Below are 24,580 nucleotides of genomic sequence, written 5' to 3' on the forward strand. Positions count from 1 at the left end.
TGTGCTGAAACCAAGTAATTTGCTATATCAGCAAACCATGGAGAGAGTACTGAAATAGCAAACAGGTGTTCATCTGGCAGTTGATCATCCACCACCCCTTCTTCACCTGCAGGCAAATCTAGTCTAGACAGAAAATCAGCAACAACATTTTCCTTACCTGGCTTATCAACAATGGTCAAATCAAATTTCTGCAATAAAAGTAACCATCTAATGATACGAGCATTTACATCAGGTTTATTCATCAAATACCTAATTGCAGCATGATTAGTGTGTACGAATTTTTGATAACCAGTGATGTAGTTCCTGAACTTGTTTAGGGAGTGGACTACAGCTAGGAGCTCTTTCTCGGTTACAGTATAGTTTAATTCTACCTTGGACCGGTTTTTACTAACAAAATATATGGCATACGGTAGCTTCTCTTCAACTTGTCCTAAGGTTGCCCCTATGGCTTTGTTCGAGGCATCTGTGTGGATGTGGAAAGGTAGGGCCCAGTTTGGACCTCTCAAGATTGGGGCAGTTACCAGCTTATCTTTCAACACATCCAGAGCTTCTTGACAGTTATCAGTCCATATAAACTCGACATCTTTCCCCAAAAGACCAAACAATGGAGAGGCTAGCTTACTGAAATCTTTAATGAACCTTCTATAATATCTCGCTAAGCCTAAAAAACTCTGAACATCTCTTACCTTTAGAGGAGGTGGAACCCTTTGGATGATAGCAATCTTGTTGGGACCCACCTCTAATCCTTGCTGAGAAATTGTATGACCTAGCACAGTCCCTTCAGTCATCAGGAATTCACATTTTTCAGGACCGAAGGACAGGTTCATTTCAACACATTTGGTTAAAACTTTTCCCATGTTAGTCACTACTGCTTGGAAGTTGGACCCATAAGGAGTAAAGTCATCCATATAGATTTCCACCGAATCATGAACTAGCTCAGCAAATATGCTCAGTACTGCTCTCTAGAAAGTGGCAGGAGCATTGCATAACCCAAAGGGAAGGACCCGGTAGGCAAAGGTACCCCATGGACAAGTGAAAGTGGTTTTATCTTGGTCTTCCAGGCTGATTTGGATCTGATTATACCCGCTAAACCCATTTAGGAAGGAAAAGAACTTCTTCCCTGCCAGGCCATCTAACACTTGATCTATGAAAGGCAAAGGGAAATGGTCCTTCTTGGTAGCTTTGTTAAGTTCTCGATAATCTACATAGATTCTCCACTTCCCGTTTTTCTTGGGCACAAGCACCAGAGGAGAAACCCACTCGCTATCAGAGATGGGGTAGATGAATCCTGCATCCAACAACTTTTGCAATTCTTCTTTGACAATGTCCTTAAGGGCTAGATTCATTCTCCTCTGAGGTTGTCTGACTGGTTTACAATCCTCTTTAATGTAAATGTGATGGGTACAGACTGAAGGGTGGACTCCTTTCATCTCCTTATAGCTCCAAGCAAAAGCATCCAAATGGCGGTTCAATAGGCTACACAGCTCCTTCTCTTGAGAGGGAGATAGGGATGAGTTGATCTTCAAGGTTCTTTTAGGGCCAAATTCCACATTCTTAACTCAGGAAGAGGTCGGATCAACCACACAGAGATACACTAAAGCACTGGCTTGGGTGTCTCCTAGCAACTCTTTTAATGGCAGCACACTGGGAGGTGGATTTTGAATTAAATTCTCAATAAGGTCATCCTCGGTTTGAGGACCTCCCCTGGTGGCTTCCACGGTGCAGACTGTTGCAGAGTAGACTTCATCCTCATCTTCCTCCTCCAACCAGAGAGGTAAGTCATGTTCGAGGAAAGGTTGGGTAGGAGGATATAGGACTAGCTGTTTGGACATTGGCCCATTCTTAATGGTCATGCTCCCAACTCAACAACTAATGTAAGCATCTGCAGTAGCTAACCAAGGCCTTCCAAAATGACAGGGTATCCAGAGAGTTTTTCCTTTGGCTAAAGGACCAAAAAGTCCACAAGGTACTCCCAAGAATCAACAGAGACCAAGACATCTTCCATAATCCCTTCAAGAGTCACGGTGGAGCGGTCTGCTAACTGCAGTACTATTGAGGTCTTCCTTAGGGAACCCTGAAGGTTAAGTTTGAGCATAGTGTCCCTGGTCATCACATTAATGGTAGCCCCTAGATCAATCAGGGTGTGGGGGATTATGGTGCCATTGATGTGGACATCCACTACAGGACTCCTAGGGTCCAAATATTTTGGACAGATTACTTGTCCCAACATTAGGTCGGACAGTTGTCCTATGACATTGATAGTTGGGGCATCTCTCTTGCGCCTGCCTGGGTGCTTGAAACACTTCTCTTTGATCAATTTGTTGTAGATTGGTACATCTTTGATGGCCTGGAGAAGTGGTATTTTTACACACAGCTGTTTAAGTTCTCCGAGAAGTTTAGTCTCTTGTTGAATTGAGGCTTCTGTGATCCATAATAGTTATAAATAGAACTTCGGCGTAAATCACATATAGAAAGACCTTTGTCGATGCGTTTCGAACCAACCAATGTGGTTCACCGTCAGGACAAGTTGAAGAAACAAATCCAGCTTTGCATGTTAAATAGTCTGAGCAGAGCCTCGAACGGCTATCTTGGCCAACGGCTAATTTTGACTTAGGGACCAGAGTCAAAAAGTCAATTTGATAATTTAAAGGAAGTTAGTTATCATCTGTGACCATACCTTAAAATATATATATATATATCATTATATAAATGAAATAATTTTAGAGGGTGTTTACGTTATTAGTTAGTTAAAAAGGTCTAATTTAATATTTAAAATTTTTTAATTTAAATGGGAATTAGTTAAATTGAGGACCTAACTTTTTATATAAATATATAAGGTAATTTTAAGATGATAATTAGTTAGAATAATTATATATTGGAACGAGAGAAAAAAATAAAATAATATAAAATAAAAAAATAAAAAAATAAAAATAAAAATAAAAATAAAAAATAAATAAAATAAAAATAAATAAAATAAAAGAAATAAATAAAATATATATATAAAATAATAATAATCTATATATATATATATATATATATATATATATATATATATATATATAGATATATATAGATAAAAACACATAAATAAATATAGAGTAAATAAATAAATTCAATTAAGAACGTAGCTGGTAAAAGTTAAAAAAATAAATAAATATATATATATATATATAAAATAAATAAATAACTAAATAATATATATATATATATATATATATAACTAAATAATATATATATATATATATATATATATATATATATATATATATATATATATATATGTGTGTGTGTGTGTGTGTTACGATTATAAATACTAAAATCTATCAGGAAAAAATAAAAAGAAAGAGTGACCCAAAATAAAAAGAAGGAAAAGGAGAGGAAAAATCTAGAGCAAGAAGGATAAAGCCTAGGAGAAAGGAAGGCTCCAGGGGGAACAACGAAAGTGAAAAAGATGAAAAGGGGGGGGGGGCGAAGAAGAGAAAGACTAAGACGAAAGGGCAGGGATCCAACATCTACTGATCTTCCAGCCGTCATCTCTATTGAGATTGTTAGGCCTTCTTTCGATCTCAATAGCTTCCCTGAATTTACGATGATGGAACTGGGCAACTTTGGCAACAACCTTGGCCTCCTCTATACACACCTGATGTTTGGTCTTTTCCACATGTTCTGCTAATGCTGAAGACTTGGTTCTCCCATGTCTTAGGTCAGCTGCATGTTCGTTGATCCTTTGATGGATGGAGCGCCCTGTTTCCCCGATATAGGGGGTCCCACAAGAACAAGGGATCAAGTAGACACCCTTCATTTCCTTAGGGTTAACGAGATCTTTCACCAATCGAAGGGACTTACAAATGGTGTTGAGGGGCATAAATGTTGAGGGAATATCATACCTCTTAAGGATCCGAGCAATCTTGTCCGTGGTTCCTTGGACATAGGGAAGATGGACACCTAGTCGGCACTCCTTTGGTTCTCTCTTAATTACCGCATTTTTAGAGGCTTTAAGGAAAGCCTTCTGACCTAGGCGCCTACTATATCCATTCTCCACAAAGACATCAAGGAGATGGGATCTCTCCTTATCAAAGCTCTCATTATCAGAAATCCTAAGGGCACGAGTAGCGAGGGTGTTAAGAACACCCATCTTCTGAGCAGGGAAATGATGGGAATCGGCATGAAGATATTGCTCAGTATGCGTTTTCTTCCAGAACACAGAGTGAGAGAGATAGCCATCCTTATTCTTAGATATAAGAATATCCAGGAAAGGGAGACAACCATTGACCTCCTTTTCCATGGTGAACTTAACGGCAGAGGGCTCACCGTTGAGGTGATTGAAGAAGTGATCCAGCTCCTCTTGGCCATGGGACCAGATGACATTAGTGTCATCTACATACCTTTTCCAAAGCTTGGGAAGGAGACGAGCAGAGGCTAAAGCTTTGGCTTTGAAATCTTCCATAAAAATATTCACAACAATAGGGGAAAGGGGGGAACCCATGGCAACACCACAAGTCTATTCAAAGAACTCACCCTCGAAATAGAAGAAAGTGGAAGTGAGATAGATCTCAACCAGATGCGCGGTATCGGGATCTGTTAGGTGATAGATCACTTCCAAGGCCTCCTTTATAGGGATGCAAGTATAAAGGGAGACCACATCAAAGCTGACGAGAATGTCCAGGGTTAAGCCTAATATCTTTAAGCTCCTTAATGAAGGATGTAGAGTCTTTCACGAAGGACTCAGTGCGGCCAACCAGGGGCTTAAGTTTAAGGGCAAGGAACTTAGCTAGAAGGTAGATCAAACCACCAATGGTGTTGATGATAGGCCTCAGAGGGGCCCCTTCTTTGTGAATCTTAGGTAACCCATAGATCCTAGGAGCAATGGGACTGCTCTCAATGAGTTTGTGGCACAGGGAACTCACCGATCTACTAGACTTAATGGTGAGAGCCACTGTCCTAGAAATCTTCCTAAGAGGGTTCTTGGGTAGTTTTTTATAACTGCCACTATTGTGAAGATGATCTAACATCTTCTTACGGTAATCATCCTTGTTAAGGATGACCGTAACCCCTCCTTTGTCAGCCTTCAGAATGACAATATGTTTGTTCTGATTTAAGGATTTTAGGGCAGAGAATTCCTCAATGCAGAGGTTCTTCTGAGGGGGCTTAGCCTTTCTAAGGACGACAACACAATCGTGCCTAATAGTGTCCTTGATATTATCCGGAAGATCTCTAATCCCGTATTCCACGTCGCAAATAATGTCATCCACCGGGATACTTCTAGGGGCAAGGGCAAAGTTTAAACCCTTGCTTAAAAGGCTAAAAATAGAAGGGGAGAAAGAAAAGCTAGATAGGTTAACAACCCTATTATTCCGGGAAGAAGGGGGAGGAATAACCGGGTCCACTTTCAAAACCTCATTGTTATGGTTACCAATATCAAAATCATTGCTAATGTTATTGTTAAGAAATTCCTTATCATCATGGTATAAAATATTATTATTAGAATCACATAAACTGTTATCCACAATATTATTATTACTCTCATGCACAGTATTACAATTATATAAATTACTATTATTATTATTATTATAATTATTATTGTTATCCATAATATTATTATTACAATTATATAAATTATTATTAGTAATAATAATAATATTATTATTATAGCAATTATTATTAATATTGTTAAACTTATATAAATTATTAATATTACTAATACTATTATTATTATTATTATAAAGGTTATTATTAATAAATAAAGGTTTATGACAGTCAATGTAAGGCAGAGCCTGGGTTTGGTCGCGTGTTTCCAGTTAGTCTCTCAGGAATGGGTGGAATGGCTTTGGGTTCACTTTCCTATTCCTCTGCTTCATCCTCCTTAGTAGGAGGTTGGCTATCTGGGAGGACCCTCCCAGATCGTAGGTTGATCTCCTGAATCTCCACAACGTAGGTAGGGCATGTTCTCTCTCCAATATATACCTGCTGGGACTGTCTGTTATTGGGGTTCGGGTTTGGTTGAGCAGGCATCTGGGGTTTTCTTGGAGGAGAAAGAAGTAATGGTTGTGGTTGAGCAGGTGGTGTAGACAAAATGGCAGGAGGAGAGTTGTACTGGGGTCTCCACCCCTGTTGCGGTGCATTCCACTGAGGTTGCGGCTGAACATGAGAATGAAGGGAATGAGAAGCACGTTGAGTATGGTATTAAGATGTATATGACCAAGGAGGGGGTGCGGACCAAGAAGGATGAGCAGGGGGACCCCAAGAAGGTATGTGAGTGGATTGGTTGGAGTTGTAATAAGTTTGGGATGTCCCTTGCATCCCCTGCTGGTAAGGTCTGGATCCATGTGGCCTCCTTTGATTGAGGAAGTAGAGTGGTTCAGTGGCTCCATCAGCCCCTTGGTACACAACTTTAAGTTCGTGTAAGGTTGGGCACTGGTTTGTAGGCTAGTCTTCCTCACAAATGAAACATACCTCTACTAAGTGCAATGGACACTCGTTCTTAGGATGCTTCCTTGTGCATCTGGGAAAAAAGATGGCCAAAGCCCTCTCAGCTTCCTCTTTCTTCTGTTGGATTCGGAAAGTATCCAGTTGCATGGAAATGGTCTATCTCACCTCACTTTTAAGGTCTTCCATCTAATTTGTAAACTCATGTTTGGATAACGTGGCACTAGCTGAAAGTGGATTCCCCCTAGCTCTTTTCCGGGTTGCCCTAGAATGGTTTCTAAACACAGTCTTTATTTCATCATAAGGTAGTTGGTATATGTCTCCTCCAGCTAGCAAATGGAGGGTATCTAGAAGGTCTTCAGGGACTCCTTGGAGCAGAACCAGCTTCAGAGATTCTGGGTCAAGTGTGCACTTGGCCCTTTTATAACTGAGTTGGAACCTTTCTTCATAGCCTTCTAAAGACTCATCACTTCCCATGGTCATTCAAAAGATTTCTCCCTTCGTCTCCTTTGACCTACAGTAATCTCAGTATTTGTTTTTAAAGGCTTGCTGCATTTGAGCCCAAGTTGTGATACTATTTCCAGGTAACCCCATGAACCAACGTAGTGCTGCACCCTTGAGGGTAGAGGGAAAGAGTTTCAGCTTTTGCTCGTCTTCTGCATAGTCATAAGTTCGACAAAGGACAACAAACTCAAACAAGAAGGTATCAGGGTCTTTAGTGGTCAATCCATGGATGTGGGGTAAGGCTGAGGGACTTATGTTTTTCATTTTTGTGTCCCCATTTGTCTCTCAGATGGGGAAGACACCTTCTATTCTCTCCTCATTCCCTATACCATTCCTGTGTTCAGCCATGGTCTCAGGAGGAATGTTTTCTTGCTCTTCTTCTATTATAGGATCATCATATATCTCTGGAGGTTCACCTATAGGTTCTTCTAGATCACTGCCACTGAAGAAGAGAGAAGGGTGACTCAGTGATGTGGTGGGGGTGTTGGGTACAAATTTTCCTGTATTGTCTCTGTTCCTACGAGGCATGAAATGAAATATTTTTGGTTGATTTTTGTTTTTTTTCTGCTTGTACCTGCAAAACCGAAATAGATTGAACTGCAAATAACTAAAATCTCTCTTGCTGAAACGAAAATGCAGAATTGAAATGAAAGTAGGAAAGGACTAATCTATGTTGTTGAAATGAAATTGCGGGAATGAAATGCTAAGCTACGCTTGCAGAATGGAAATTGCAAAATTGAAATACTAATCTACGCTTCCAGAATTGAAATGCTAATCTATGAAAGAAGGAAATGCTAATCTACGCTTGCTGAAATGAAATGAAAGCAGGAAATGTCTAATCTACTTTTGCGGAAGTGAAATGGAAATGAAACAACTACTCTACTCTTGCTGAAATAAACTACTTAGCAGAAGGTTGCAGTAGAAAATAGAAGAAAAGCAGCAATCACAAATACTCTGATGCTTCCCTGGAAATGGCGCAAAAAAGATGGTGGGCTCCAGTATCGCAGCAATGCTGCTGCAACTCCTAGGACTCCCTTCTTTACTTTTCCCAACCTGGTAGTTTGTAACAAACTTGGAAGTGACGATGTTGTATGCACAAGTACTAGCTCTTGTCGTAGGCTGTCACTTGATCAGCTGGCACAAGTCTGCTAGGAGCTTAAGCCAACCTCTATGAGCTCTTAGAAGAAGATTTTAACTATGATGGATGAAAGCTAACTCAAAGGAGGCTAATCTACTTGCAGAAAGAAGCTGAAAGCTGAAAGGAAATGCAAACCCTAGCAAACCCTAGTTTTACCGACTAACCCTACTGGTGCAAGAAAAGAGATGAAAGTTGCAGAAATGGATGTGATTGAATCTTGGAAAGGTGAAATGCATGTGACTAAGCTACTTCTGAAGGAAAATATGGAAAACACATCTTTTTGTATTTTTGAGTAATTTTGCAGAATTATTATGCATGTGCTTTAACTATTTTCAACTGTGCAGGGGTTTATTGGCGAAAGGAAATGGAGTGGGAATTTTCAAGAGGTTGGGAAGGTGATAAGAGGGTCTAAGGGGTTCCTATCACCATTCCAGAGAGTTTCACAGCGATCAGATCTCGAGAAACTACTCAGGTGCTCTTCTACAACAAGTCTGCAGGGGTTCTACAAGATGTTCTACACGAAGAGCCGAAAGAGGATTTTGAGGGTTGATGGAGGAAAAATGGTGGGAAAGTGGAAATGGAGGATGGATGAGGATGTGAAGAGGTCTAGGACCTAGTTAATGTGGCTAAGGAGTGATGAAGATGGTTGGATTTGTTCAAGGATGGAGGGAGCAATGTTACACAAAAATGTAGAAATTAGGTCAAATTGGAAAAGTGTGGCAAATGAAGGGAAGGAATCTGGAATTTTGGGTTTGGAGCAACTTGTGTGATGAAGGAAGGATAGGTAGGGATGTATTATAGGTGATCTGCACACTATCTCTCAAAACTAGTCAAAGAAAGACTAGAAAAATCAGAGATCTATCTATTTTGACCTAATCTGACCTAAAAACCAGAAACATGATGAAAAACAAGTTATGAACAAGAAATCATGCAATATAACTATGGAAACTAAGCAAGAATAGATTCTAAACATGCAAGTACAACTGGTATCAACTTTCCTAACTAAAAATCTAACACTAGCAATTGCATGAAGAGAAAAAACACTGTTTTTGTGGCAACAAGTATGCCTTGGTCTCAACTCATGGTCCCAAGGAGGGAGAGATGAGATCAGGGATTGATTGGTGGCCTTTTTGTAGATCTTTTGTGTTATCAAACTGTCAAATCAACTTAAAGCATGAAAAGCTATTTTAATCATCAAAAGCAACCTAAGTAACAAAGCAATATCTTAACCTAAATAGCAGAAATTATTCTATGAATGCAAAGAAAACACATAATAGTATACAAAGGAGGTACTGGCACTTGGCTTGGGCCTAACCCCAAGACCTACAACCTCCTAAGAAAAGCTTAGAGCTGGTGCAAAGTGAAATTTATCTCCATTACTCAAAAAATAACCATGTCACAAAAATGTTTACAGCAAATGCTCGAAAATGAGCTGAAAGGCAGTGTAGCACCAAAGTGCAAAAAGCAACTGTTCAAGAGCTAAACTACCGAGGCTTGAATCCTTCCTACTTATGCACCATGAGGACCTTCAAAAAACCTCCTTAACTTGAGGGGCTTCGCTGCTCAAAACTGCAAGTAATCAGCCACTTCACAAAAGCTGCTCAGTTACCCTTGGAAATCATCTTTGGTGGGCTGCTGAACTCCGAGCTGATGGTGAAGAACTAGAGGAAGGGACCATTTAGTGCAAGAGACACCCTTCCTACTAATCCTCAGCCTTGTTCCCTCGTATTTGGCTGTCAAATGGCTCATAAATGCTTGACCTTGGTCCAAAAGATGTCCAAAAATCTGTAATAAGCACGTATTAGACTTCATGGTCAAGTGACTATTCTCATTCATTCAATTAACATAAATATACTCAAAAGCTTGCATAAACTATGAATAATGGTGGATTAATCGAAAATAATAGGAAAAATGAACCTAATAAGTTACCCATTTTTGCCGCTCATCACCTACCTCATGCTGAAGTAAAGAAATCAGAAAGAATAGCCCCTTATATGCACTCACACTTTAAGAAGGCCTAGTTGATTCTGACTCCAAATGTCTGGGCTCTAGTTGTTTTCCTTTTTGATGGTTAGTTACTCTAACTCTCATGTATCTGTTATTCCCTCCCTCCAATTTATTCCTTTCTTTGACTAGAAATTATTTAAGATTTTCATTCCTTTGACTTTTCCCCACTTTCCCTATGCTTCCCAAGTTCTTGAGCTCTTTTTAGTGGTGTGCATCGAGAGTCACTTGCCACCTTTCTTCTTCCATTCAGTTTCACCCTTCCCCCCTCTCATGGTTGACTTAAACCTATCTATTTTTTACCTGATAGTTGTCCCTATTTTCTCCTCATGCCCCACCAAATAGGCTACTCAAGAAGGGGAATGTGGGGTCGAGCTAGCCCCAACAATGCTAAAGCCTTAGTGAGAACACATTCTTTAGTTGAGAAATACCGAGCACACACCCATTTGCTAGTGCAGTATTAAATTGAGGATATTGAACAAGAAGTCGTTGAGGAATGAGAAGATGTCTTAGATGAAATAATCATGTATCTAATTCGATTCTAGGCCCCAACATGGATAGAGGTTTCCGTAATCAGTATCTTCTTGTAATTGATCTATTTTATTTTAACATTGTCGGCTATTTTTTTATATTGCAAAAGAAAAAAGGAGTGGGCTCCTTCTACATTCGGAAGGAGGCTGGTTCAAGTGTAGTGCACAAAATGGGAACGCAGTCCCAACATCTGCACTTGCAGCCTTAATTATATGAAAATCAAATACTGACATGGCATATTTCCTTACAAACTATCCTAGGAAAAAACTATATTTGCACTGCATTAAAAAAAGACAAGATCACCAGAACTGATTTACTGATTCCTCTTGTTGAGGACGACACTTCTTGTTGTTTCTGGTGGAGGTTTCCCCTTGCTGGCTTTGATTGAGGGTCTTAATGTACTCAACTATTTCTTCAAGATGCTTGCATTTGTCTTTTAGATCTTCTATTTCAGCTCTTTGTTTGTCTATGTCTCTTTGCATATACACATTGATTGTCTTCATTTCTGCCCTGAGGTCCTTTAGAGCTTGATTAAACCTTCCAATCATGAACCTATTGGCCCTACAGGTTGGGAAACTGTCGTTCTTTTCAGCTCTTTCTAATGGGTTGCATGACATTGTATTGTTTTGAGTTGCTATAGAGGTTGTGTCTTTTTTTATCCCAGTGTTGGCCCTCTTACTTAGGTGCATTCTGTTTGTTCCTCTATTCTTGATGGCAAAATTCTGGCTGGTGGAGTCCACTTAATGAAAGATCACCAAAGATATGGGAGAACCAAAAGAACATTGATCCTACTTTGTGTTCCAAAAACAATCCACAAACTTATCTTGAAATGAGGAGCTGGCCGAAGGATGCTACTTATGCGAGAGGTAAAGAGTAGTTAGAAAATTTGACTCAAAAAAATATAGGACTGAGGATGCTGGGGAGATGAAGCTACTCTCAAGATGGGGGTATGTCTTAAAAACCATAACCTGTGTATTGTACAGAGTGGGGCAGCGCGGAAGTGGAAAGAGGCTATTAAGAGCTTCTAAGTGCTTGAGATATGAGCATGAAATATATCGAAGGTGAAATTAGCTAGGGAGGAGCACTGAAGAGCAACTAGTGACAACAAGGTTATAACACACTGAGGGTGATTGAGCCTGGGTATACAAATGAACTGTGAGGTTGATGGATCGGGAAAAAGAAGTGGGTGAGCTATTGAAAGTTTCAAGCTGGTAATGGGATCATCAGGAGGACTACAGGTGAGGGGATACAAAGAGAGTTAATCACCTAAAAGATGCCTGAGTGTAAAGAGGTTGGGCTTTCTAGATAACGAATATGGCTAAGGTCTTCGGCCAATTTATTGACCTTAGAGCGGAAGATTAACCTGCTATTGAAGGTGATTGTCATGATGTAGATCACCTTTGTTCTTGTACAATTGCCCATGATAGAACACCTTTCGCTTGTATGACATTTTCGATCCTGAAGCTTGTGACTAATGTGACTATTTTCGTCTTTGCTTAGAGGTAAACGACACCTGTGACCCTTGTCAAATGTGCGATGAATCTTTTTACGGATTGAGTTGATTTTGTGCTCTGAATCTTGCAGATTGCACTTAAGATCCACTGATAGCAAATCTTCTTTGTATTCTGTAGACAATCTCATTCTGGGAGTGGAGATTTGTTCATATTTTTCTTTCCTCTTGTTATGCTTCTTTCCTCTTTCTCCTTTCTCAGTCCTCATCATAGGTGTGGAAATCATGGTATGTTTAAACAATAGGCCTCGTTGTTTTCCTTGACAGTCCCAACTGGTCTTTCAATTTCTTTATTAGCATAGTTATTCGCTTCTTTGTTTTGATTTCTCAACACATGTTTGAGAGTTATTTTTCCCAGAATTTTTATGTTTGATCTAATCCTCTGACAAATTATATTAATAACGATACTATTGAAATTCTTAACAATTACCATTGCTGCTATAATGATTGTCGAGTCTCCTATAATTATAGGATCCTTGAGCGCATGCTTTTTTAACAATCTTGTGCCTAAGAGAAAACTGTATGCTTCCGACTTCTTGTTTGTAATTTCTATGAGACTCCATTCATATGTAGTGATTGTTTTTCCATTTGGGTTTGTAATTACTCCACCTACACCTACTTTGTTAGGCCCCTATACTACTAGTGTAACCCCTTATTGTTATTAGTACAACCCCCTTATTATATTGTTGTACCCATGTAGTCCCCATAGATGCCCACTATTGTTATTATTGTGCCCTTCCATTATTATTGTTATGTCGGCTCTGATTATATTATTAGACTCCTATATATAGAAAGGAGGTCTTGTCATTTGTATCATCCAAGAATTGCTCATTTGTGTAATGTAAAAGAGGTTGCCCCCTCGAAGAGGCTGAATTCTAAGGTGTTCAACTATCTTTTCTATCTTTTTGTGAGTTGGTTTCATAACATTTGGTATAAGAGCTTTGGATTCTAGGGTTTCGCTACTCCAAATAGGTCATCGTGGAATTTTTGTTATAACTTTTTTTTCTGCGATGTTTCAAAGGTGAAAAGAAAAACCAATTTGAGATGAAATCAAATTGAACCTTGGGTCCGAATGTCAGAGCTTTTCGCGCTATATTTTCAGAGATATGATCTAAGGAAGTTGATCTTTTTGCAGACTCCTCAATTACATTTTAAATAGTTGACCTGGGGAAAATCGTCATAACCTTCTCTCAAAGTATCGGATTGAAGTTTCGTAAGAAGTTATAGAAAGAGAATGAACTATAGTTTCTTGTATATATTTTTCCGAGCCAATGGTCAAAACAGTGACACATGGCACGTTGTACAAGTTCACTCTACTAAACTAGTCTATAATCAGGTCACCGTGGGAGGTTTGGCATAACTCTTCCTTGCAGAATCCATTTTGGATTAGACTGGTGGCATTGGAAAGAGGACACATAGGGCTCCTACAACTCACAAGTTCAGAATTGGAAGAACCAAAATTACAGATTTATAGTCATTTCAAGATCGAGCTCCTAAAATTAAGAAAAGGCTATACAAGGAAGTTTGATGGCAAGGATCCGGTAAATTGGATACTTCAGATGGAGCAATATTTAGAACTAGATGGTGTACCACTGTTACAAAAGGTATGTATTGCATATTCATATTTAGAACCAGATCAATTTTTATGGTATAAAGGGCTTTGTTCTCGTAAACAACTTGTTACGTGGTCAATTTTCACGGAGGAAATGATAGCACATTATGTGGATACAAAGAGCAACACCTTCTTTAGAGCAACACCACAACAATTGGAAAGAGTAAAAAGACATTGTTACATAGTGGAAAGTAAAATTATGGAAACAAGGAAGTCTACCCCTCACAACTATAAAGATGGAAGTGTTGTTTCTCCTAGCCTTCCACAACCTACAAGGGTTACACCACAACAATTGGAAGAAAAAAGAGAAAAAGGGCTTTGTTACAATTGTGATAGCAAATGCACTAAAGGTCATAAGTGTGCTGAGAAGAAATTATTTTACATAGAGTATGAAGAGGAGGAAGAAAAGGATCAATAAACATCAAAAGAAGAGGATATACACCAGGACCCAACCCTAGAGAAAGAAGAAATGAATCTGACCATATCTTGTAAAGCATTGGCAAGAATTACCACTCCTCAAACTCTCAAAATAGGAGGACATATTAAGAAGAAAAAGGTGCAAGAAGTGAAATATCACATCGAGAAAGAAGAAATGAATCCAACCATATCTTGTAATTCATTGGTTGGAATTACCACTCCTCAAACTATCAAGATAGAAGGACATATCAAGAAGAAAAATGTTCAAGAAGTGAAAGATCACATCGAGCATCAAGAAATGAATTCGACCATATCTTGTAAAGGATTGGAAGAAATTACCACTCCTCAAACTCTAAAGATAGAAGGACATATCAAGAAGAAAAAGGTTCAAGCAGTGAAAGATCACATCGAGCATCAACAACAAATCTCCAACTTTTAAAGGATAACGCCACTTTGGTGCAAAATCGAATGAAACAACAGGTAGATCAACATCGTAGTGAATTTTTTTTTATGTAGGTGATTGGGTCTTTTATTGCTACACCTCAAGCAAGCTATTTATGAGAAGGAAATGTTGGCAATACTACATGCACTTAAGAAATGGCGACCTTATCGAATGGGAAGACACTTCAAGGTAAAAATGGATCATGATAGTCTTAAATACTTTTTAGAAAAACTATTATCTTTAGAAGAACAAAAATAGTGTGTCACAAATATGATGGGGTTATGACTTTGACATCATCTATAGAAAATGGAAGCAAAATTTTGTTGCAGATGCACTCTCAAGAAAGGATGAGGATGTTGAAGCATTGTTTTGTGCTATTTCTATTATTCAACCAGATTGGGTAAACAAAGCAAGGGATGAATGGAAGAAGGACGAAGAAGTATGGCCACTTATTCAAAAGTTGCAAAAGATCCCAATTCAAACAATATTGCCAAAAATTGAAGAGGAAGGAAAAATCATATTGGAACCTGGAGCAATCACAGAAACAAGAACCCGACAGCTACGAAATCAATCAATTTCAGAGTATCTCATCAAGTGGAAGAACTACCCTGTTGAAGATTTCACATGGAAGGACAAGAATTTTATACATAGGCATCAAGAACTACTCAAGCGTTGAGGACAACACTTTTTGAAGGAGAGGGGCATATTAGGCCCCTATACTACTAGTGTAACCCCTTATTATTATTAGTACAACCCCCTTATTATATTGTTGTACCCATGTAGTCCCCATAGATGCCCACTATTGTTATTATTATGCCCCATAGAAGCCCACTATTGTTATTATTGTGCCCTTACATTATTATTGTTATGTCGGCTCTAATTATATTATGACCCCTTAAACTCCTATATATAGAAAGGAGGTCTTGTCGTTTGTATCATCCAAGAATTGTTCATTTGCATAATGTAAAGGAGGTTTCCCCCTTGAAGAGGCTGAATTCTAAGGTGTTCAACTATCTTTTCTATCTTTTTCTGGGCTGGTTTCATAACATACTTTTCCTGGGTTATTCTTTGATGCCCCATCGAAAAAAAGATTGAATCTTTTTTGTTTTTTCCTCCATTCTTCAAATTCTTTATCATCCAGCCTTAACTTCCAATTCTTGGTTGTGGGAGCTTTTTTCTTTTTTGTTGTAGCTTCTATCTTTTTTTCTAATATTGCTTTGTTGTACCAATCTTTCTCTTCTTGTTGTAGGCTGTTCTGGTCCACATTTGTCATTCCATTGGAGTTTATTATTTCTGATACTAGGCTCCATTTTTTGAAAGAATCTTGCCTATTCTTGGATTTTGTTCTTTGAATATACATTTGTTTCTGGCTAGCCAAATCTGCCAGCACAGAATTGAGGGGAGGCATTTCCAGATCCTGCTTATTGTGGCCTTGTTTCTCTTTGAATACGGGTAGCTCTTCTCCCAAGTTTTATAATGTGCTGACAACTGATTTGAGAAATTTATATTTATTTCTAGCAGACTTGTTATCTAGGTCCAGCATTCTCTGGCCACCCTACAATCCATGAAGAGGTGTTGAATTGTTTCTTCCTCCATTTGACACATGACACACCTAGATGGTCCTTGTATTCCTTTTTTTTTTAAATTTTCATAGGTTAGAATTTTCCCTTTGAGAAGAGTCCAAATGAAAGCTTTGATTTTAGGAAGGCATTCTGTTTTCCAGGTTACCTTCCATAGACTCCAGTCTTGTTGGTTTTTGTGTTCTTGGATAACTCTATACCCTAATTTCAGCATGTATTGCCCTACATTTGGATCCCACACAAAGTCATCATGTTCCTCTCTGTTTATGGGAGCTGCCCCTATAAGGTGAGATTTTAGTTTCTCCCATTAGCCTTTTAATTTTTTTGGAATTGTTGGTATTTTCCATTCAAGCCAGTTATCATGATCCCACTCAGAGATTGAATATAAAGTATTTATCCTTCTCTCTTCCATCCAACCATGTAGTCCTCTTAAATCCCGCTGGATATTTAGAGGTTCTCTTCCCATTATTCGATCCTCCCAAATCGCAACTATTTTTCCATTCCCTGGATTTTTAGAAATGTGGTTTCTAATAAGGGGAATTATCTTCTTTACAAGTTTCCAAACTTGTGTGCATGGCCTGACTGGAATAGATTCTGTTATCAATTTTGTTCTAGGATGGTTCAGATATTTCATGGCTAGTACTTTTTCCCACCAGTGTTCCTTTCCACTTATCATTCTCCAAATTATTTTTATCCCTAAAGCAATGTTCATTTGGCCTGGTAAGTGGATTGAAAAACCTCCCTTTCCATAAGGAAGGGTGACTTGCTCCCATCTTACTAGACTGAATATTTTATTCTCTTGCTTTCCTCCATGCCATAGGAAACTTCTTATAATTATTTCCATTTGCTTATGGGCACTTGCCGAGGCCAGAATAATCACATATTGATAAATAGCTAGGGCTGAAAGGAGTGCCTTAATCATGATCACTCTTCCTGCCAAATTAAGCCACATCACTCCCTAATTCTAAATTTTATCCTTCATTTTTTCCACTTATTTGCTCCATAGTTCCACTTTTACATTTTCCTTACCTAGAGGTAGCCCAAGATATGTAAAGTGAGTCCATCTTGTTTGTATTGGAATTTACAATATTTGTGAGATGTGCTGCATAGATCTTGGAGAAGTGTTCCAGGTATATGTTCTACATTTAGTATTGTTTAGCATTCCTCCGGAGGCTTGAAGAAAATCATCCAACACTTTTTTAAATCTTCTAGCTATTATGCTTGATGCCCCCCCATAAGAAGGGTATCATCAGCAAATAGTGAATGATTTATATTTTTGACCCCTCTTGCTATTTGTATACCTGTTATTTTTTCTCCCTTCTCTGATTTTCCAATGCTACACCTAAAATTTCTGCCATGATGATATAGAGGAATGGAGATAAAGGACAACCTTGTCTTAGCCCTCTTGTGCTCTGAAAGAATTTGTTGGGCTTTCCATTTATTAGAGGTGTTATCCATGGGGTTGATATGCAAGCCTGAATAGTCTCTATTATATCTGTTGAGAAGCCAAATTTTTTGAGTATTGCTGCTAGATAATTATGGTTAACTCTGTCAAAAGCATTTGCCATATATATCTTTACTATCATTCATTTATTTTTCCTTTGAATGCTGTTGTGAATAGCTTCCTAAACAATGATCATATTGTCTATGATTTACCGCTTGGGTACAAAGATGCCCTGATTTTCCGATATGATTTCCGGAAGAATTTTCTTGATTCTATTTGCTAGAATTTTTGTGATTATTTTATAAGAAGAATTGCAAAGAGAAATTGGTCTGTATTTATTGAAAGTGATTGGATTGGACTCTTTGGGTATGAGTGCCAAATAGGAAGATTTTGTGTTTCCTCCAATTTTGTTTTTTGAAAAGCATTTTTTATCATTCTCATAAAATCTTTTTTAATAATATCTCAGTGTTGTCTGTAAAAAGCCAATGTAAACCCATCTGGCCCCAGAGCCTTGTCAGGGTGAAGACTCCAAACCGCTTCCCTAACTTCATCCTCAGTGATCTCTTTATTTATTTATGCATTTTTCTAGTCACTTATTTTTTTATTTATGTGCTGCAAAAAGTCTTCATTAACTGCTTGTTGTTCGTTTGCTATAAGTAGATATTTAAAATAATTGTGAGCTGCAATTTTTAAATCTTCAGCTCCCTTTATCTCTTTCCCATCTACTTGGATTTGTTCAATCTGATTTCTTACTCGTCTGATTTTCATTGAATTATGAAAAAAAGTTGTGTTTTTATCTCCTGATTTCAGCTAGAGACATCTGGACTTCATTCGACTTTCTTCTTCTTCCTTTCTGTTTTGCTTGTAAATTTCCTAGAAGATTTCATTTTCTTGCAGATAGTCCTGTTTGCTTTCCTCTTTTTTTCTTTTTCTTTATGAATGTTGTCCATTTTTTTTTGTAAATCTATTTTCATGCTTTGTCTCGAATATCATTTTCTCTTGCCCAAATTTTTAAATGCAGCCTTAAATTCTTTAGCTTTGTTTCCCAAACATATTGGGGAGACCCAGTGATACTTTTTGTCCAGCTCTCTTTGATTTGGTTTCCAAATTCTCCATTGTTGTCCCAACTCGAATTGTATCTGAAAGGGAGCGGGCCTTGATTCTCCAACTTACCCATGCTCAATACTACTGGCTTGTGATCTGAAGCTGATGTGTGGACGATCTTGCTTTTCACAGAAGTGAATTCAGCTGCTATGTTTTCTTGTACTAAGATTCTATCCAACCTTTCCTTGATGTTACTCTTGCCTATTCTTCTATTACTCCATGTGTACTTCCCATTGCTTGGAGGAATGTCGAATAATTTATGTTGTTCCATTATTTCTTCAAGGGCTTCTCTTGACGGATCTGTGTGATAGTTCCCTCCAAATTTTCCTTCAGTGTTCCTTATCAGATTTAGATCCCCTCCAAGGATTAATTTTTTGTTTTTTCTTTCTGCTAATTGTTCTTTTATCGAATTCTAGCAGTGGTCTTTTTCTTTATACTAATTTGAAGAGTATACATTCATGAAGTTATATAGCTCCTTTCCCGGATGCGGGTGAGGGCACGTCACAGATGGACGAGACACATGCCCAGCATGTGCCGCCCCGTGCCAGCGCTAAGGATTAATGGTTATACGCCGTCAGGTAATGAGGTTGGGAGGCCCAAGCTCCAGGCATTCAATGCCGAGCAGGGGGAAAAGATGGATGTACAGCGAGCAGTTAAGGCGGGCTCGCTTCGAGGTCCTGCAGCGACTCTTCAAAGGGAGGATAGCGTATTGCAATTTCATGAAAATGGTGAGCAAGGAATATTGCAGTCTCAGGAAGAATTGGATTGGGTGGATGATCCACCACCCTGTAGAGCAGTTACAGCATTCTGTGGCTGCCACTCAAGGGAATGTCTTGAGGGAGAAAGACAGGCTGATCAGAACAGGGATAAATTCGAAGCAAGACGTTCATTCTGGGCCTGGTCTGTGGCGGAGTCCTGCGAATTCAGGGGCCTGTGGTATCCTGAGCGAGGTCTGTGGCATAATTCACTTGGTGATTACTCTTCTGCCGCAATTCAGATACAGCTCTCCCTCTCCGGGCTACGCGGGGTCTTCATCTCTTCGGCAGAGGTCTGGGAACAAGGCGAACGTGGTAGAGGCTCCATGGCCAAGATTCGAGAGCGACAGACGAGCAGGAGAGGTCCAGGGAGAGGATCGGCCTCACGACGCCCAGCAGAAGAGGAGCATCATCATTGTTGTTGTTGCTATTGCCATCGGAGGGCGAAAGCAACACCAATACAGGTTGGACAGTTCTTGGAGGTTGGTAGTTCGAGCGAGGGAGAGTCAGGGCTTCCGGCCTTTAGCTCTATCATCTTCACTTTGGGCGGTTCGAGGGAGACTGCGGGCATCAATGCCCATATCTCGGTGCTCTTCACCAAAGCCCCGGAAGGAAGTGAAGGAGGGAAGCAGCCAGAGAAGGCTGCGCTACCCCAAGAAGGCCAAGGGGAGGAGGGTCCAGTGCTGCAGTCTCCTATTGAAGCCAGCACCTCAGGAAGAGAAATCCAGCAATCTCCTCCTATCCCTCAGGAACAGGCACCCCCAATCGCTGCCAAGCCTCCAGTGGAGCTGTGGGATGGAATGCCGGAAGGTCAGGGCTGGTGCTATATCTACGAAGCAGAGCCCGAGGACTAATCCCCAGACGCAGCCTCAGGATCACTCTCTTTTCTCTCGGCACCGGGTTTATCCAATCGTTTCAGCGGGTATTTGCTTTCTGTTTACTACAGGGTCTACTACTGTTTATGTCCATATGCAGTTCTTCATTTTGTCTTGTAACGGTCTCTCTCTCATGGATTGGTCATGCAATAGTTTTTATCTCGTTGGGAAACGTTTTGATGCAAGTTTGAAGGATGGAAGCCCCTGCGAGGGCCATGTGGTCACTGTCTAACTCCTTGCGGCTCTATGTCAGCCTACAGTCATGTTCTTTTGGTCTTTAGCGGCTCTATGTCAGCCTACAGTCACGATCTTTTGGTCTTTTGTGTCAGCATGTTTAGCGAGTCTGGTAGATGCCCCTGCGAGGGAATATTTCATGTCAAAACTTGCTATCCCAGGAGCCATAGTTGGCCCTGGTCTTGTCTCTCAGTTTGTACTGCTCATATGTAAATACCACTTAATATAATAGATAGTCTTTTACCGAGAAAAAAAAAAAGTTATATAGCTCCTTTGTGTTGAGATCTCTCAAATTTAATATGATCCAATGTTTGCTAATTTTTTGGTTTATTAGTTCCCATTTTCTTTTTTCCCATATGGTACATATTCCTCCTGATGCTCTTGTTGCCTCTAACACTATTCCATCATAATTTCTTAATTTTTGAATAAATTTTTTATTTTCTTGACTGCTTGTTTTGGTCTCCTAGACCATATAAATGTCTACCTTTTCTTTGATTAAAATATCTCTAGCTGCATTGGCTTTGAAAGGGGTGCCAAGGTCGCTACAATTCCAAGAGACCACTATCATTATCTACTATTGTGCTGGTGGGCACCTCCCTTTCCTCTTTGCTGACTTTTTTCATTCTCTCCTGTATTTGTCCCAAGGAAGGATTCCATTGGTTGTTGAGTTTCTAATGCCGTTTCTTTAGCCGCTACCTCGTCTCTTATCTCTTTGTTGGATTTTCTTCCCACCTTTTTTTTGCTGATCCAAAGTTTGGGGGTTTTCTTTAGCTTGATTTCTAGTTAATATGTGGTCCACTGAGGGAGGGTAAAGAGGGGAAATAGGAATAGAGGAAGAGGGTATATGGGCAAGGGAGTTGGGGTTAGATATTGGGGATCTGGGAGAAGGTGGATCATTAAGGTCTTCCAAGGGCCCAAAGGGATTCGCAGATGTGTAGAGTGGGGAGATAACCTTCAATGAGGGCTGAGAAGTGGTCTCATTTGGTTCTTGAGGCTGGGTGGCAATTGATATTGGCTACTTATTGGTGGTTTTTTTCCTTTTTACTTGTTCCCATGTGTTCTCTTGTTCTTCTACATTTTCATTCTTTTTTTTAAGACATCTATTAGCAAAATGACCATACTCATGATATACCTTGCATTTGAATGGTATCTGCTCGTAGTCCAACTGTTGTATATGCATCCAATAATCTACCTTGATCTTTATTGCCTTTGGAAGTCCTTTTCCAAGATCTACTTCCACACATATTCTAGCACATGCATGCATGTTATCCTTTGGTTCACATATGTCTATATACTTGCCCACTACATTTCCTATACCTTTGACTGATTCATCTCCCCAGCAATGTAGCGAAAGATGTGGAAATCTGACCTAGACTGGGACTGTGCTTGGCACGTCCATTTCTGGATCGAAATCTGGCATCCACCCATTTAGATATAAACCTCTAGAATCCATGAAATATGGACCATTTTTGAAGATCAAGTCTCTGTCTTCCTTTGATTCGAAGAGGAAGGTGTAATATCCCGTTCCTCAAAATCATATTGCTATTTTCCCCCGAATGGTTGCATTCCAGTTTCTTTCAACCCATTGTTGTACTAATTTGGGAGATGCCCATAACCCTGTGAACTGCCCAACTAGTCCACGTTCTGCCAAAGAAAGAGCTGCTCTTCGAGGGAGAGCAGGTGGGAGAGAGATATTTGGTATATCCTCAAGCTTCTTTACAAATTTGTTGGTTGTTGGCCTGTTCCTTGGAGCTCCATTCACAACAATTAGGGACGCGAAGGTTTCTTCATTTTCTTCATTCCCTTGATGACTCGATGAGAGGTGGTCACCCTCCTCAAAGGGGTGCATGGCAAGAGAAAACTCAAAAGCAGGAGGTTGCCGGGAAAGGCCTTCGAAATCGGGGAGGTGTCTAGGTCTGCGTAGCTCTCAGGTAGACTCACACCTTTGGGCTGGATTATAATTGATCTATATTGGCATCTCAAGGAAAGTGCTATTTGAGTGTAATGAGAGTCAACAGACAAAAATGATATTGTCTCCTTGGAGACAAAAATGCTTGTGTTATTTATTGTCTTTATTCACACAATATTTTAAAACACGGGCTTAAAGACAATATTTAAGACAACACATAAGCTTTTTTTTGTCTCAAGCGGAGACAATTTGCCCAAAATTTGTCTTAAATAATTTCTTAAAACCCCCCTTTATATTGTAGTGTTATCAAATATTACTAGTGCAACTATATAAATATGTTGATAGGCATAAAATCATGATAAGCATCAAGACACTCACCCTAATATACATCTCACATTGCCTACATTAAAAAATCATAAAATTTAACTAAATTAAAAATTTATTTTAAATTAGTATTATTAGTAGTAATTATAAAATGAATTAATATATGAGTTAAACATATTTACATTTTAAAAAACATGTAATAATATTCTTAACAATGAAGATTCACCACACTTTTTTTCCTATAGATTTACTCTTAATTCACTATAGAAATTCTTGACTTCTAAATAGTTTTTCTTACAATAACTTGAGCGGATTATCAATACTACATGCCCAATATAACTGACATTTTTTCTAATTAATTAATTTGAAATAAATTAATTAAAAGAATATAACTAACTTGGAGATAAATCTTTACTAGTATAAATATTCTACCATATGACTAAATCAAATATTCTAACATATAAAACTGATAATTAAATTAAAATTGTTAAAAACATATTGCTCATTCTAAATAAAAACATAAATGTTGTTTTTCTTCATGTTTTAAAAATTAAATATTGTGGTAGAATTATTTCTTCTAACCTGTTTCTCTCATCCAATCACTGTATAAAAATGGAAAGTGGTAGAATTGTCTTTTGTAATGAGTTGCTCTCAGCCCATCATTGTATAAAAGATAAGTTTAACACTCTCTTAATATACATCTCACATTGTCTAGATTAAAAAACCATAAAAATTAATTAAATATATAAATTTATTTTAAATTATTTATTATTATTATTAGTTATAAAATAGATTAATATATGACTTAAACATATTTACATTTTAAAAAACATGTAATAATAATCTTAACTATGAAGATTCACTTCACTTTTTTCCTATAGATTTACTCTAGATTTATCATAGAAATTCTTGACTTATAAATAGCTTTTCTTACAATAACTTGAGGGGATACCATGGATTATCAATACTACACTACCAATATGACTAGTTGATATGACCTTTTCTAATTATTTAATTTGAAATAAATTAATTAAAAGAACATAACTAATTTGCAGATAAATTTCTACTAATATAGATATTCTAACATATAATTAAATCTAAATATAAAATACTAGCTTAATAATTACTGATAATTAAATTAAAATTGTTAAAAACAAGTAAAATAGAAACATAAATATTATTTTTCCTGCTATTTTTTAAAAATAAAATATTACACTATATGCTCAAAAGAAAGTAGTAGAATTATTCCTTCTAAGCAGTTGCTCTCAGCGGATCACTGTATGAAAGGAGGAACGTGGTAGAATTGTCTTTGTAATCAGTTGCTCTCAGCCCATCATTGTATAAAAGATAAAGTTTAACTATTAAATGCATTGCATTTTTTCCATGTTAATTTTGGCCTGCCGTTGATTTCTTGAATCTTAAGTTTCAATATGCAGAAATCAATTGCTTTAGATTTTCACTTGAAATTCACGATCTAGGCCCCTTCTCCCCCGCTACCCCTCAAAAAATGTCATAATAAAATTGTACAAAAAAAACAAAAAAATTATAATAATTAAGCATCCATCCATATCGAAACGGCTTTATTAATCATTGGAACGATTCAAGGAGATACAGAGTTATAAATACGACATCGTTTGTTAAGTTATAGCGAATGTAAATAGGTATACGTAGCCAAATCTAATAGAACATAAAGGCATCTCTTCATATTCAACGATGGCTGCAGGAGATACAAGGAAAGCACAACAGCACACAAAAAAACAAAGCACACCCA

This window comes from Pinus tabuliformis, chromosome 7 (genome assembly GCF_031772625.1).
Source record: "Pinus tabuliformis cultivar Carrire ecotype Pingquan chromosome 7, CPIR1, whole genome shotgun sequence".
In the NCBI taxonomy this organism is placed as follows: domain Eukaryota; kingdom Viridiplantae; phylum Streptophyta; class Pinopsida; order Pinales; family Pinaceae; genus Pinus; species Pinus tabuliformis.